At 35.5% G+C, this 16,553-nt stretch overlaps 1 long non-coding RNA gene across 2 annotated transcripts; it reads left to right on the top strand.

The window, feature by feature from the left end:
- The first annotated feature begins 11,422 nt into the window (after positions 1-11,422).
- LOC114297829 (uncharacterized) lies at positions 11,423-13,753 on the top strand. Of its 2 annotated transcripts, none has more exons than XR_014351361.1 (2): positions 11,423-13,007; positions 13,462-13,753. It is a non-coding gene; the product is annotated as an uncharacterized LOC114297829 (long non-coding RNA). The 2 variants fall into 2 exon arrangements; XR_014351360.1 differs by having other exon boundaries at positions 13,332-13,753.
- The last annotated feature ends 2,800 nt before the right edge of the window (positions 13,754-16,553 follow it).

Genomic DNA, 16,553 nt, shown 5'->3' with positions numbered 1-16,553 from the left:
CGGCACCAATTTTCATGGCAGCGTATAGATTTGCACCCGCTGAGTTGAGTGAGTTGAAGATTCAACTCCAAGAATTGCTAGATAAGGGTTTTATCTGCCCTAGTACTTCGCCTTGGGGAGCACCAGCTCTCTTTGCTAAGAAGAAGGATAGCACATTGCAACTTTGTATTGATTACCGACGTTGAACCTGGTAATTGTTAAGAACAAGTACCCATTGCCTCACAGAGGTGACTTGGTTGACCAGTTGAAGAGGCCTTGTTACTTTTCTGAAATAGACTTGAGATCGGGTTATCACCAGTTAAGAGTGAAGGATTAGGATATCCAGAATACAGTATTCCGCATGCGGTATGGCCATTATAAGTTCCTAGTGATGCCTTTTGGGTTAACCAACGCACCAGCCTTTGTTTATGGATTTGATGAACTGAATCTTCCGTGAGTTCTTAGATCGTTTTGTGGTTATCTTTGTTAATGACATCTTGATTTACTCACCCTCTAGGGAGGAACACAAGGAATATTTGCAGATTGTACTTGAGTTACTTAGAACTCACAAATTGTATGCTAAGTTCAGGAAGTGTGAGTTCTGGTTGAAGAAGGTGAAATTCTTAGGCCATATGGTATCTAGAGAAGGGGTAATTGTGGATTCTTCTAAGATAGAGGTAGTGTAGGATTTGAAACAACCTAAGAATGCCTTTGAGATCCAGAGTTTCTTGGGGTTAGTCAAGTATTACTGCCGTTTTGTGAAGGATTTCTCTAGATTAGCCTCATCGTTGACTAGACTGACAAGGAATGGAATTAAATTTGTGTGGAGTGAGACTTGTGAGAAATCATTTCAAGAGCTTAAGGTTAGACTTACCACTGCTCCAGTGTTGATTATTCCGGAGAGAGGTTTGGGCTATTCGGTGTATTGTGATGCATCTTAGGAAGGTTTGGGTTGTGTGTTGATGCAAGAGGGAAAAGTAGTAGCATATGACTCACAAAATTGCAAACACACGAGAGAAAATATCGTACCCATGACTTAAAGTTAGCAACAGTGATCTTTGCCTTGAAGATTTGGAGACATTACTTATATGGTGATAGGTTTGACGTATTCTCCGATCAGAAGAGTTTGAAGTACCTATTTTCACAGAAAGATTTAAATCTGAGGCTAAGAAGGTGGATGGAATTTATGGATGATTACGACTTCGAGTTGCATTATTATCCGGGAAAAGCAAATGTAGTGGTCGATGCCTTGAGTAGGAAATCCACTAGCAATGTAGCTAGTATTGCCATCCGAGAATGGGTGATGTTGGGCCCTATTAGCGTGTATGACTTACATCTTGGCGAGTCTGTTAAGTCAGCACTATGATTACATAACCTACACTTGTGAGTCGAGTTATGAAAGCACAGCGGGGTGATCATGAGGTAGGATCCATCCAGGAGAAGATATCTAGAGCAAAGGTAGAGAAGGGCTTGAACATGTATTCTAACTCTAGTGTTAGGTATCTTGACCTTCTTTTTATGCCAGAGTCTTATAGAGAGGAGGTACTCCGAGAGTTCCACCATTCATGCCATGTGGTACATCCGGGAGGCACCAAGATGTATCATGACCTTAGTCGCTAGTTTTGGTAGAGGGAATGAAGAGAAACGTAACCTTGTTTGTTTCGAGGTGCCTTACTTGTCAACAAGTGAAGGCCGAGCATCAGAGGCCAGCAGGTTTGTTGCAACCCTTACCTATAGCCGAGTGGAAGTGGGAGCATGTCATGATGGATTTTGTTGTAGGTCTTATGAGGACTCAACGGGCTAATGATGTCGTATAGGTAATAGTCAACCGGTTAACTAAGTCAGCACACTTTGTACCTATGCGCATGAGTGACTCGATAGATTATCTTGCTGACCTGTATGTTAGGGACATAGTTCGACTTCATGGGGTCCCTATGACTATTGTTTCGGATAGAGATCAGTGTTTCACGACTCGATTATGGCAAAGCCTACAGAATGTCTTGGGTACTAGATTGACATTTAGTACCGCTTATCATCCTCAAACTAACGGGCAGTCAGAGCATACCATTCAGATCTTAGAGGATATGCTTCGTGGTTGTGTTCTTGACTTTTAGGGGTCGTAGGAGAGGCCCTTGCCTTTAGTGGAGTTTGCCTACAACAATAGCTTCTAGGCAAGTATTAGCATGGCACCGTTTAAGGCCTTGTATGGCCGACTGTGTAGATCTCGTGTATGTTGGATCGAGGTGGGTGACGCACCTATGTTAGGTCTTGAGTTAGTTTGGGAAATGACAGAGAAGGTTGCACTTATTCCTAAGAGGTTGGTTTAGGCTCAGAGTCATCAGAAGAACTATGCCAACTGTAGGAAGAAACCGTTATCACTTGAGGTAAGAGACCACATCTTCTTGAAAGTATCACCTAGACGGGGTTTGATGAGGTTTGGGAAGAGTGGGAAATTGTCTCCTAGATTTATTGGGCCTTTTGAGATCTTAGAGCGCTTTAGAGAGGTAGCTTATCGTTTGGCCTTGCCGCCATAGCTTTCCGGGGTTCATGACATATTTCATATCTATATGCTTTGGAAGTATGAGCCGAACATGTCACGTGTGTTGGATTGAACCGAGTTAGGGGTAGATGAGGATTCCTCATACGAGGAGAGACCGGTTAAAGTCCTAGATACACAAGACCAAGTCTTGCGGGACAAGACATTCCATTAGTAGAGACACCATGGTGTTGAGAAGGCAACTTGGAAGCGTGATGCGGAAGTCCTAAGAAGTATCTGGACCTTTTTGTTAATGTTTGAAACTTGTGATAAAAATCTTGTTATGTTGATCAAATGTAAACACTGTGTATGTTTTGAAAATATAAATTGTATATTCAGTATTGAGAACCTTGTTTATCTAAGGGGGGAGGTTATAACGATTATGGTTTAAACCCTACCCATTCATTGTTTTGGATCCGAGATTTCTCATCTTGACGGTTGTTCATGTTTTCTTTCATCTCATTCCTTGTTGAGTTTGGTTATTAGAGTGTCTTGATTGTGTTTGAAACAGGTTGGGAGCTAGTTTTTCAAAACTGTTGCTGCCCAGATTTTGGCTTGTTCGCTCAAGCAAACTTTCTTATGCTCAAGCGACCTTTGAAAACTTTCAGTACTTTTGCAGGTCTGCAAAACTACTGGGAGTATGGCATTCTTCGCTTGAGCGGTGTTTCTTATGCTTAAGCAGTCTTGGCACGAGCGATTCTTCTTACGCTCAAGTGGTGTTTTAAAACTCTCAGTACTTTTGCAAGCCTACAAAAGTACTGGGAGGATGGTGATCTTCGCTCGAGCGGTACTTTGTTCGCTCGAGCGGTTTCTCTTTTTGTGTTTGGTCACTCAAGCAGCATTTTGGTCGCTCGAGTGGTCTGCGTGTACATCAATCCGTAAAAGTCACTTTTTGAGTCACTTTTTCATATCTTTCTCTCTCTCTAAACATTTCAAAACCCTAAATCTAGACCCTCTCTCTCTAAAACTCACCTTCAAGCTCCAAATACTCTCAATTTATTGATCTTTATACCCTAGTCCCTTTGTTAAAAAAGTAGAGCTCACCTAGAGCTTCATTCTAATCGGAGCAAAGTTAGTTTTCGGTTTCGTCGAGGTTTCTCCACTCTCTCTCTCTCTCGTCTTCTAGCTTTGAAGTAGGGATTTCTCTGCACTTTAGTATGGTTTTTTAACTTGGTTATTTGTCTGTTTAAAGAAATCTTGATATTGGGGATTTTTTGAACAAAGCTAGGGTTTTGGTTTTGAAATTAAAAAGGGTATTTTCAAAATGGGTTCTTGAATATGAATATGAGTTGGTAAATGTGGTTGAGTTGTGATAAAAAAAAAAAAAATTCCTTGGATTTGATTTTTAAAGAAAGGAGGATTTTGCCCTAAATTGTGAGTATTTGATTTTGTAAAGAGAAAATAGAATTGATGTTGGTTTTATGAAATTGGAACGATGATGATGATGGTCATGGAGTTGGATATGAATTATCACTCCTATCTTGAAATGTTGGATGTTGGACAATCTTCACAATATTTAAAAAGATTAAATTCTGTTGTGTACAAAACAACAACAAGAATAAAAGAAATAGATAAAAGGAGAGAATTTGTTTGATTACAAAAATCAAACTCGAAATAATAATAAATAAATAAAACCACAGATTTTATTTTGTTACAAAAACAAAAATAAAATCTGATTAAATAAACAAATAAAAAACAGAATAAAATTAAACAACTTACTTGGTTAATTTATTTGAATAACTTTTCTGATCAAGTCCAGTGTTTAACACTGTGTCCTTAAGACAGATTCGTCCTCTCCACGGTGCTTTCAGAATTTGGACGTCTATCTCCCAAGATGAAATTATCTTACCACAAACAATAGCAGCACTACAAATTGTTTGCCTTACGAACACACTAAGTGTTTACACTCTTTCTTTCGGAAATAAAATGCAGCAAGATGAAGAATATAATTAGCAGAAGTGAAATACGAAATTTCTGAATGGAAAACATTAAATGAGGGTGGTCCTATTTATAGATGTGAAGGTGGCTCTTGGTTTTGAATTGAACAGGTATGATACCTGTTGGTTTTGAATTCAAACAGATAGCAAAACGGGAAGGGCTCTGTTTGGATGAGCAATAAATCCAAATCCGTTTAATTCTGTTTGAAAACGGGAAGGGCCCTGTTTGGATGAACAAAAAATCCAAACAAATTTAATTTGAATTCTGGATTTTATTTTAATAAAAAATAAAATTAAATTCAAATGTTTTTGGCCCAAAAAGATTAGAAGCCCAACCCAACCACACACCACGCACCCGTGTGGTGATTTTTGGGTCCAATGGGTCTAGCCCATTTTGTCCATAACCTCTCCCTCTAAAACACTTGGGTATCCCTTGGGGCACACCCCAAGTATCTCACCCTAAGCCTTATAAACCCTTTCAAAACTTCCCACCAAATCAAAGTGGGACAAGCCAATTTACAACCTTAAGGAATTTCCACCAAAACTCCATTTCCATGGAGCACACTTTGGCTTCAATTTCCCATTCACTCGGTAATGGTTTTGAGCAACCAAATATACCACGTGAATCACAACACGACATAGAACGCGTTACCACTTTGACCCGAGTAAATCGACACTCGGGGCCCACCTAAAAAATAGACCGAACTTAGGAAAAAATTCTGGTTTTATCCAGAATTTTATAACCATTTCCAACATTGGAAAGTATATCTTTATTGGAAATTATTTATCTACATAAAATTATTTATCTTGTACCTTTCTTAGATAAATAATTTTGTACACAAAATTTGTTCATATATATATATATATATATAATCAACAAAAATCTCCCCAAATCTAGCACATGGCTAGCCATCACCCTCTCTAGGCTACAATCATAGGTACTTTAGAGACAAATTCCTTAAATCATGGAAAAAGTATCATTGGTACCCCCATATCAAGAAAAGTTGTCTTGTACTTGTAACTGTCTTGGTTCTAAGCCTAACCCTAACTAGATCATGCCTTAATACATGATTAGGCTCCCTAATGATCCCTCATTCCCTTACATTCCAACTAAATACATCTCAATTCCATTCCATTCCAACCAATGGGCAAAATGGACCTTTTGCACCAATCACTACAACAAAATGCACCTTTGGTGACCAAAATTGGCAACTAAAAAAAATTTAGTCGCCAAAAGTTGTAGAAATGGCGACCAAGAATTTTTTTAGTTAGCAAAAGTAAAATATTTAGCTACTAATTTTTTTCAATCGGGATATATTGGTTATTAGAGACTAAAAAAAATTTAGTCACCAAAAATGCCAGAATTGGCGACCAAAAAAAATTTTAGTCGCCATATATTGATTTTTGGCTACTAAAACCATTTAGTCGCCAAATGGAAAAAAAAAATTATTTTTTACCTTTGACGACTAAAATTTTAGTCGCCAAAAGTTTATTTTCATCTCTCATTCCATAAAGAGCTGCCTACCACCGTCCCTGACCAGCCACCGTCGCACATGAGCACCCATCTCCGACCAGTGACAACATCGCACACCGCGGACAGTTGGTATTTCTTCTTCCTCTCTCTCTTTCTCTCTCTCTGTCTCTCTCTCTCTCTCTCTTTCTAAAAATTTTTTGGGTGCAAATGTTTGAATCTGTGAATAGAAATTTTAATAGGCATAAAAATAAAAAACAGAGCAATCGAAGACAGTACCTATGAAAGGATGTGCTTGCGATGGGTTTTAGAGACACGACCTGTGAAGCAACAAGTTGATAGCCTCCTCATTTATATACCCACCTCTCTCTCTGCCTCTGCTTCTGGGGCTTGAAATTTTGCAAGTGAAGTCTACGAAAATAGAGGGTCCATCCAAACCACCAACCAATCAAACCCCTTTCTAACATTAAATTACCTTTTCGTCATCACATATTCCTTTTGTCTGGGGTAATCCGAAACCCAGATTAAGATAATCCAAGAAATTGGAGTCTAAGGTTGTCTGTGTTAGGGGTGTTCAAGCAACCGAATCATCCGACTAATCTGACCCGAACTGACTGACCCGAATGCATGACGGACGGTTTCAAGCTTAGTTTCGGTCGAAGGCGGGCCTGGTTTCAAAAATAATTTCGATTTTTGGTCGGATTTCGGTTCTACATAATAAAAAATAATTAAAACCGAACCGACCGTATATTATTAATAAATTAATGATACAGAATTCTGATGATGGTTCTATATGTATTTCTCTAATTGATTTGACAAATCACACACACAACTTCCAACACCCTATCTCTCTCTATCTCAAAGAACTCAAAAGACAGACCATGATGATGATCTCACCAACCCCCTTGTCCCTTCTCTCTGTCTCTCTTTGTTTCACAGTGATAGATTTCAAACCATCATCTTGTATCTCAAAAAATCAAACGGAAGATGAAGATGGTCTCTCTCACAAGTACAATTTTATGAAAATGTTGTAATTTTTTTTGTTAATGGTTCATCACTGTTTTAATAATGTTTACTCAAACCTTCCAACCCATTCACAAATTATTCTCTCTCTCTCTCTCTCTCTCTCTTTCTCAAAAGTAAAAACACACATGTATTACGTACATACACCTACGCACTCTCTGTTTTTGTCTTCTCACTGTCTCATTGCATGAACTCGGATTTTCAATTCAGATTTTCAGCCCTTCAAAAGTAAAAACACACATGTATTACATACATACACGTACGCACTCTCTGTTTTTGTCTTCTCACTGTCTCATTGCATGAACTCGGATTTTCAATTCAGATTTTCAGCCCTAGAAACAGAAAGATTTTTCAAATAGGTACTATTTTTTTTACATTATTTTTTTTTCTCGAGATTTTGGTTTTTTTTTTAGTGCTAAAATATGGTAGATATCATATACGTATTTGATTATCATTTCATGAGAACTGAATATGATGGTGCTAAATTTTTCAGTTTCCATTAACAATTTATTTGAACTATTTCTGTTCATTATTTTTCAATTTAAAATGTTTAAATTTTTCAGTAGATATCAATAACAATTTATTTTTCAGTTTAAAATGTTTCTGTTCATATTGATTGTTCTGTTGTTTAACATGTTCTTTATTCAAATTAATAATGCTTGAGTTTTTCAAAGGTTTAATGTGTTCATATTGATTATTAAAGGTTTACTGTGTTCTGTTTGAAAATATGTGTTCATATTGATTATTAAAGGTGTAATGTGTTCTGTTTGAACATATTGATTGTTATGTTCTGTTTAATGTGTTCATATTGATTTGTACAGGTATTGATTATTAAAGGTTTAATGTGTTCTGTGTAAAAAAATAAACTTTGAGCTTTTTGTTTTTTTATTTTTCTCAGGAATTGGTTTTAAAGTAGCTTCAAAATGTCTATTATTTTTTAAATGCAATTATGATTTTTGTTTATTCTGTGTAAAAAAATAAACTTTGAGCTTTTTGTTTTTTTCATTTTTCTCAGGAATTGGTTTTAAAGTAGCTTCAAAATGTCTATTATTTTTTACATGCTATTATGATTTTTGTTTAAGTTTGTCATGTTTTTGTATCATTGCTTTTTAAATTGTTTATGCAATCTTTCATGAGGTTCTTTCTTCTTCTTCTTCTTCTTCTTCTTCTTCTTCTTCTTAATTTGTAATAGATAATGGATCATCCAAATCAGCATATTGCCCAGGATGCTACTGTTATTCCCCCTTCTACTATCCAAGACCCTATTGATAATCCTTCAAAACCACCTAAGGTGCGTACAAAAGGTACTAGGAGAAACCTTCAAGGGCATGGGATCATTTCGATAAAATCAAGGCTGAAGATGGGGTAACTATGGTTGTTTGTAAATATTGTCAAAAGGAGTATTTGACTGATTCGAAGGGGAATGAGACAAGCAACTTGTTGAGTCACTTGACTTCTTGTCGAAAATATCCTCACAAAGATGTGGATAATAATGGACAACAAACTTTGTCTTTTCAATCCAAAAAAGATGGAGATGAGGGTGTTAATCTTGTGGCAATGAGCTTTAGTGTAGAAGCTGCAAGAAGGGCTCTTGCTGAGATGATAGTGTTTGATGAATTACCTTTTAGGTTTGTAGAAAGTGAAGGGTTTAAGAGATTTTGCGCTATTTTGCAACCAAAGTTTAAGAAAATTCCATCTCATATTACCATTGCTAGAGACATTGTAGGGATTTTCAACAATGAGAGGGATAAGTTAAGGAAAGTATTGAAAGGGCGTAGAATTTGCCTTACCACTGACACGTGGACCTCAACTCAAAACTTAAACTACATGTGTCTCACAAACCACTTCATAGATGATGATTGGAAATTGCAAAAAAGAATCATAAACTTTGGTCAAGTGGAAGATCATAAGGGAGAGACAATTGGTAAAAAACTTGAAATGTGCTTACTCGAATGGAATATTGGTAGCATATTTACATTGACTGTAGACAATGCTAGTTCCAACAACACCACAATTAAGTTTTTAAAGTGGAAAACAAGGGACTGGAAAGGGACTGTTTTGGGGCATGAGTTCTTACACATGCGCTGTTGTGCGCATATTCTGAACCTTATAGTGGGAGATGGTTTGAAAGAGCTTCATATATCCATTGCTAGAGTTCGTGAAGCTGTGAGGTATGTAAGGTCCTCTCCCAATAGATATGAAGTTTTTAAGAAGTGTGTTGAGAAACAAAAAATTGTGTCGAAAAGTCTTGCGTGTCTTGAAGTGCCAACTAGGTGGAACTCCACTTACCTAATGTTGGAAGCTGCTAAAAAGTTTGAAAAGGCTTTTGAGAGATTAGAGGATGAGGACTCTAATTACCGAGCTTACTTCAAGGTTTGCGAGGGTGAGGATGGAGATGGGCAGGTGTTTGGGGATGAAGATGGGGATGGGGAAAATGGAAGGAAGAAGTCAAGGAGATCTCCAACAGCAAGAGATTGGAATAATTGCAGAATTTTTTTAAAGTTCTTAAAACTTTTTTACAATGCAACCAAACGATTTTCAGGTTCTCTTTTTGTTACTTCCAATTGCTTCTTTGATGAGATGTTTGTCATCCAAACCAAGATAGAGCAATTAATCAAAAAGGATGACAAACTTTTGTCCACAATGGCACAAAACATGAAAGAAAAATTTGAAAAGTATTGGGGTAATGGGGAGAAAATCAACTTACTTGTGTATGTTGCTGTTTTACTTGATCCTAGGAAGAAACTAAGGTATTTGAAATTCTGTTTTGCACAATTGCTTGTTGAAAAAGTGGTGAATGAGATGACAGGACAGGTAAAGAATTGTTTGTCTCGTTTGTATGAGCATTATGCTTCTCATGATTCGGTAACTGTCGAAATGTCTAATGTGTGTGAAGGATCAACGATGAAGGTTGATGATGATTGTGATGATCCACATCAATTAATTGCTTTTCAATTTAATACTTATTTGGAAGAAGAATGCTCTAGTCTGTGTAAATCTAAGGTTGATAGGTACTTGGCAAACAGGTGTAAAGCTTCCAATGAAGAAAAGTTTGATATATTGGGATGGTGGAAGGTCAATTTTTCCAAGTGTAGCGTGTTGTCCCAGGTTGCACGTGATGTCTTGGCAATACCCGTCTCTACAGTAGCTTCTGAATCAGCCTTTAGTACAGGAGGACGCATTTTAGACCCATTTCGTAGTTCATTATCTCCAATGATGGTGGAGGCTATGATATGTACACAGAATTGGCTTCAAAGCATAGTTCCTATTTCTCTTCGGAAGGCAATGGATGATGTGGAGGAACTTGAACAATATGACCCTGCAGGTAATTTTTTGATTTATTTTTATATTTATGTTTTGTACTAAATACAACATAACATTGTTTTAAATTTGGATTAATTGTTCTACTGCTTGTAACTCTTTCTGAATTGGCATCAACCTCAAACCCAAGCCCAAATATTATCACACTCTAGTATGGCTTGGTAAAGTTACTGAATTCTATATCTTTAATTTTTACTTCTTAATTAATAAAATCTATTTGCAACATGTTCTCATCTTCTATGTTTTTTGTATTTGCAGGCATCGATCTTTTTGGTTTCATAGGGAGTTAACTGACTTTCTTGACTTTTGGTTTTATACAATTAGCATAGATCAGTACTCTTCTTTTTGACTTTATGAACAAATATTTTTGCACATGGATAGTGATTGGGATAACTATACTCGTAAATGTTTTGATGGATTACTGTCTGTAATTATGATAGACTGAAAATGGATGGTGACAAACTAAGTGGTTATTTTTTTGAATGGTGGCAGTAGGTGGAATTTTTTTGGCAATACTGCTTATTGCATTTGATGTATTTTGGACAAATTCTATTTCTAGCATTTGATGTATTTTGGACAAATTCTATTTCTTTCTGCTGCTTCAGATTATTTGATGCATTTGAAGTATTTTGGACAGATTCTATTTTGGACAGATCTATTCCTAGTGCTTCAGATTATTCATTTAGTATTTATTATGTTGGTGCTTCAAATTATTCATTTGGACAGATTCTATTCCAAGTGCTTTAGATTATTCATTTAGTATTTATTTAGTTAGCTTACTTTGATGTATTTTTTTGGCAGCAGGTTGTTTGTTTTTGGATTGATTTTACATAGGTTATTCATTTAGTAAGCCAAACTATTTTTTTATTTTTGAATGAATGAAATATTTTAGTTTGGGCTATTTATGCTTGAATTTATTTTAGAAGTTATTTATTTTATTCATAATGGTCTGTTTGGACTGATTTTAGATAAATTATTAAGTTTTTTTTTTTAATGAGTTCATCTGTAGAAAGGGCTGTTTGGGTCATTTTCCAAAACAAAACATAACTAAATTATAAAATTGGGTTGTTTGAATGTTAAATGGGTTAAAAATAATATTTATTCATAAAGGCCCAAAATTGAAGGCCCAACCCGCCCAACTGATCCGAACCCGATTGTTAAACCGAAAATCATCTACGGGCAATTTCGCCAACAAATCCAGTCGAAATCAATTGATTTTTCACCCACCCACACTATTCCGGTTCGATAGTGGATAGAGCTTCAACCCAATCCGAACCGACCCGTGTACACTCCTACTATATGTTCTTACCTTTCCTTTGATTTTTAGTTTTGATGATTGGATTACTTAGAGCATCTCCATCAGATGCGTCAAACGTACCTGTTAGCTAACTTGGCAAAGGATTTGCAAGAAAAGTCACTCGATCAGTCTCGCTACTTGCCGGGCCAGAATAGCAGCAGTACGGAGGCCTTGTTGCATCTAGCGAGGGTTGAAGTCTGTCTAGATATTAAAAAACTATTTTTTTTCTTCTTCAATACAATGGCTCTCTCTCTCTCTCTCTTTATTCTCCTCATCAGTTTCTTCTCCAAACAAAAATCCAACATAAATTGCAGGTAATTTTCTTTGTTCCTTGCAAGATTTTGATGGCAAAGCTTGTCTTTGTTTTTATTTGTATTTGGCAACATTTTTAAATAGAAAAACATATTTTTAATTGTTTTCAAAAAATCTGTTCAAATTTGTTGTTTATGTTGATTTTGAATTAGATTTTTGTTCAATCTTGCCAGATTTGTTCAAGTTGTTTTTTGTTCACATCTATATTATTTTTGCTCACCAACCGTTCGACATTTGGTTTGTGATATGTAGAAATGAATTCTTTAGGTATATATGGACCCCAAAGCATCTCTAGTTTGCTCACCAACTGTTTGACAGTATATTTGTGATGCATAGGAATGATCTACTGGAGCAATTTTAATTGTGTAGTTTTGTGGATTTTTGTTAATTGTTTTTGTTGATACTAATGTACTCCATAGTAATCTGCTGGAGCAATTTTCTGCTGGCAAGATTGATGCAGATGGTTGAGCAACTTTCTACTGGCAATTTTAATCTGCTCGATAGTAACCTGCTCGAGCAATTTATTGATACTAATGCTCTGTTTGACAATTGGTTTGTGGTGCATAGTAATCTGCTGAATTTTTGTGATGCATAAGATTTTTTTTAAGATGAACAAGTTATGTACTTTTAAGTTGTTTGTGTTTTAAGATGAAAAGTTCTATTTTTGTTGAACAATGCAGCAAAATTGTGGGTGATACTATGCTATCTATGTAATGGTTTGGCTTTGTGGGTGATATTATGCTATCTATGGAGTAAATTTGGTTTACTCTTTTGGTTTATGAATATCTTGAGAAGGGTTTTGATTTCTTTCAAGTATATATATATATATACTAATTACCTGCTTTTTGTGGGAGAGCAATCCAATTCCCTCCAGTCCCATGCTTCTCTATATACTTTTTCAGCTTTGCATCTTCTTCAGGTGCCCATGGCCCTCTCTTCACATTTTCCTTGTCAAAGCAGGGAGCTCTTCCCATCTGTGTGTGTGTGTGTGTGTGTGTGTGTGTGTGTAACAAAGGTTCTTCTAAAATGGGTTGAAGATGCTTGTGGTGAAGGTGGCTTTGTTTCTTTAGAAGACTTGGGTTCTTGGACAGAAAGCAGGATATATTTATTGTGAGACATACACAAGTCAAAGTAAAGACACACCTCTCTAATTTCTTTTATTCATTTTTTTAATTTTTGGTAACTCCATTAATCAAATTTAAAAAAAAAAAAATTAACTTTAATGGCCATCACAATGGTCACACCTTTCTAGAGATATAGGCCAAGCATATAGGCTAATATATTGGTGGAGTAGACTTCATGTGTATATTAGTCTATATTAAAAAGCTAGACATACATGATACGTATAAAAATAAAAGTCGATTGTAATACTATGTATCTACCTCGACTTTGCTCGTAGAAAATTGTCTACTATCCTAACATTTTAAAACTCACATTTCTGATATGTTATTGCAGTATCAAGCCTCTTGTCATGTTAGTTCTGTTGAGAATCCTGTTATTGTTGAATTTATCACTCTCATAAATTCACATTATGTCAATTTTCATGCTCACTTTTATTCATTATGTGAATTTCAACCTTTTTTAGAAGGCCAAGCAATTCAGCAGGAGGCTAATTTGTTCAGTTGCAACATAACCCTTACCAAAGCAAAGTTGAAGAATCCAAAATGGATATGCGCAAAGAAATTTTTCTAAAAGATTACAAGTTGCCTTATTACTACTTTTGCATGGAATTATTATTTTAGATTGGAATATACTTAGTTTGTATGGCATGTGATATTAAAAGTTAACTTAGTTTGTATGGCATTTGATATTAAAAGTTATTCCTTTTTGGATGGTTGGAAGTGAAATGGATGCAAATTGCGAAATGATTGATAATATATGTATTGTTTTGTTTATATACATGGTATAGGTTGCACGGAATGCATACAGGTTATGGACGAATTTAAAATTTAAAAAAAGAAAAAAAAATCATGTTTTTGGCCACTAAATAATTGGTAGCTAAAAAGGAAGTAAATATTTTTAGCGACTAAATAGTTAGTGGCTAAAAAAAAAATTGAAAAAAAACTTTTGACGACTAAAATTTTAGTAGCCAAATAAAAAAATAGACTTTAGGCGACTAAATTTTTAGTAGCTAAAAAAAATTATACTTTAGGAGACTAAAACATTTAGTAGCTAAAAAACATAAGATGAACAAAAAAAACTTTTTGGCTACTAAATAAATTAGTCGTGGAAAATAATTTTAGTTTTGGCGACTTAACATTTTAGTCGCTAAAAATGTGATTAATTTTTTTTGAAAGTTTTTGGTGACTAAAACATCAGTCGCCAATTTAGCCTATCAACGACTAAAGTGTTTTTTTGTTGCCAATACCTTTACTTTTGGCGACTAATTGTTTAGTAGCCAATTTAGGACTTTCGGTGACTAAAATTTTTTGAGTCGCCAATACCTTCCCCAACAATCCTTCCGCGACCAAGCCGGCAATCAAACTATTTAGTCGGGAAAACTTTTCGATGACTAAAATCTGGCTTTTGGCGACTAAAAATTTAGTCGCTAAAAGTGCAATTTCTTGTAGTGAATTTTCCTATAAAAGGAACATCACCCTTAGCATTTTGCACACAAGAACAATGCTTATACACACCTACACATTCAGTTGAGAGAAAGAAATAAGAGGAAGAGAGAGGAGGGTGAGCTTGGTGGAGGATAAGAGAGAAAGAAAGTTTGCTAGCAATTTAATCAAGCCTCAAGTAAGCCACAACACAACTCTCTCTTATTTTTCCTTTCAAATACATGCTCTTAGAAGTTTTAAAAATTCATTTCAGATGTGTTTTGATGGTATTCTTGTGTTAAAAATGAAAGGAGTTGAGCTTTGATTTTACTCTTCTTGTATTTCTCTTAATCGGTATAAGACTATCTTTTTTCATATCAACTCTCATAATTTCCAAAAGCACACATTCACCTTAAATTTCTGAGTTTAATACATATTATTTATCATGTTTTCATCACAAGAGAAGTGGAAAATTTCCCGTAGTTGACCCCTTGTCTCACCAACTTTCTTATTTCAAGAACTATGCTAGAAAAATCTATTTTACAGCCAACTTTCGAAAATTTTAGAAAAATGTAGAAAAATATTCTAGACCTCAGTTTTATGTCAAAATCTTCTCTAAGGAGCTAGCATTCAAGGAAAATTGGTTTCATTGAAAAAGAGTGATCGGTTTGTAAAAAACTCCGATTTTCGTAATGATCAACGAATCTGGACAGCGCTGGAGTGTTTCTTAAATAACTAAAAATCTAGAAAAGCTATCACATTTCCGAAACATATTCTAAAAACTAGATTAAACTCTCTACGAACCATAAGGAGTCCGAGTTCGGGAAAAATCTAAAATCGCCCTCTTGATTTTAATCTTTAAATGGTACTGAATCTGAAAATTTAGTTTTGCATGGGTGTTTTATGCTCTTGTGTTCATGAATATGCTTATTAGTACATGATCATGTCTTGGTATAATATTGAATATGTTATGGTTAAGTTCCTTATCTTCTTCGATTGATGATGCTCATGCTTATGTGGATATTACTATATTATCACGTTATTTTAACCTTAATTGAAGACATCTAACCCAACGGAAACCTTAATTGGGATGGTATTGGGTTTTCGATCACTTGAATAATGAAGGATGATAATGTATTAAGTATGGATTGATGGGATGTGCTCCCTAATTGAATGTTAAGTCTTACGCAAGCGGTTGTTGCGTAAACCCTAGAATAGAACGGATGTATTTGGACTCTTTGCGATGGTTTGATTGGTGAGATAAGGTTGGATCCGGATGGGACATTTAGGAGGATAAAACTTTTTTGGAAGGATAAGGTTGGATTTTGGGTGATATAACATTTTTCTTTTCGCTGTCCCTTTTGAGGCCCTGAGGTTTGCGCTACGCGGTATATAACCGTTGACAGACATCCAAGATAAGTTCTGCAACAAAGCAGCAAAAGAAGGAGTTCTAAATAGTCTGGTGTCCAATTCTTGCGGTTGGGAGAATGAAATCTCTTTGGCGGATTTCTAGACTACTAACATCTAACCTTGTAATCCTTGTATTGACTTGAATATCATGCTTCATTACTTGTTTGTTATAAATGTGATGGTGTATTGGATTGGGAAAATGGGACGGGCTGTGTGTGCGTTTACTGGGCATTCAAAACTCATGGCATTTCATGCTAGGTATTGAAGACTATTAGACCGGTCAAAAGCAAAGCTGAAGCATTTGAGGACGTACGGCTACCCTGGGAGGATTAGAAACTAGTTTGTAAACATGTTTTGAAATTGTAAGTGATAGATCCCATGTTGTATTTAAGACATAATTTTGTAATTATTATATATCTATGCATATCTTTTATATTACTTATTCCTAATTGACTCATCAACTCATGTAGACCCTTGGTTATTATCTTGTTAAGATCTGTCAAAATGATAGTTTTGCTATTTAAGGTGGTTGGACTTTGAAGGGAGGCTATTTCAACTCCTCTAACTTTCCTGGGATCTTGCTTGGTTATTAGCCAAATGACTCATTAGTGACATTTCCTACTCTTGTAACCTTAGATAAATCATGTATTTAATTGTTAATATATTCTCTAATGTTCCCAATTTTTGGGGTGTCACAAAATAATTTCATGAATTGTGATATAAA

This window comes from Camellia sinensis, chromosome 14, assembly GCF_055761805.1.
Source record: "Camellia sinensis isolate YWXY chromosome 14, ASM5576180v1, whole genome shotgun sequence".
Classification (NCBI taxonomy): Eukaryota; Viridiplantae; Streptophyta; class Magnoliopsida; order Ericales; family Theaceae; genus Camellia; species Camellia sinensis.
Note: the sequence above shows the minus strand (reverse complement) of the source record. Positions and strands in the feature narration are given on the sequence as shown.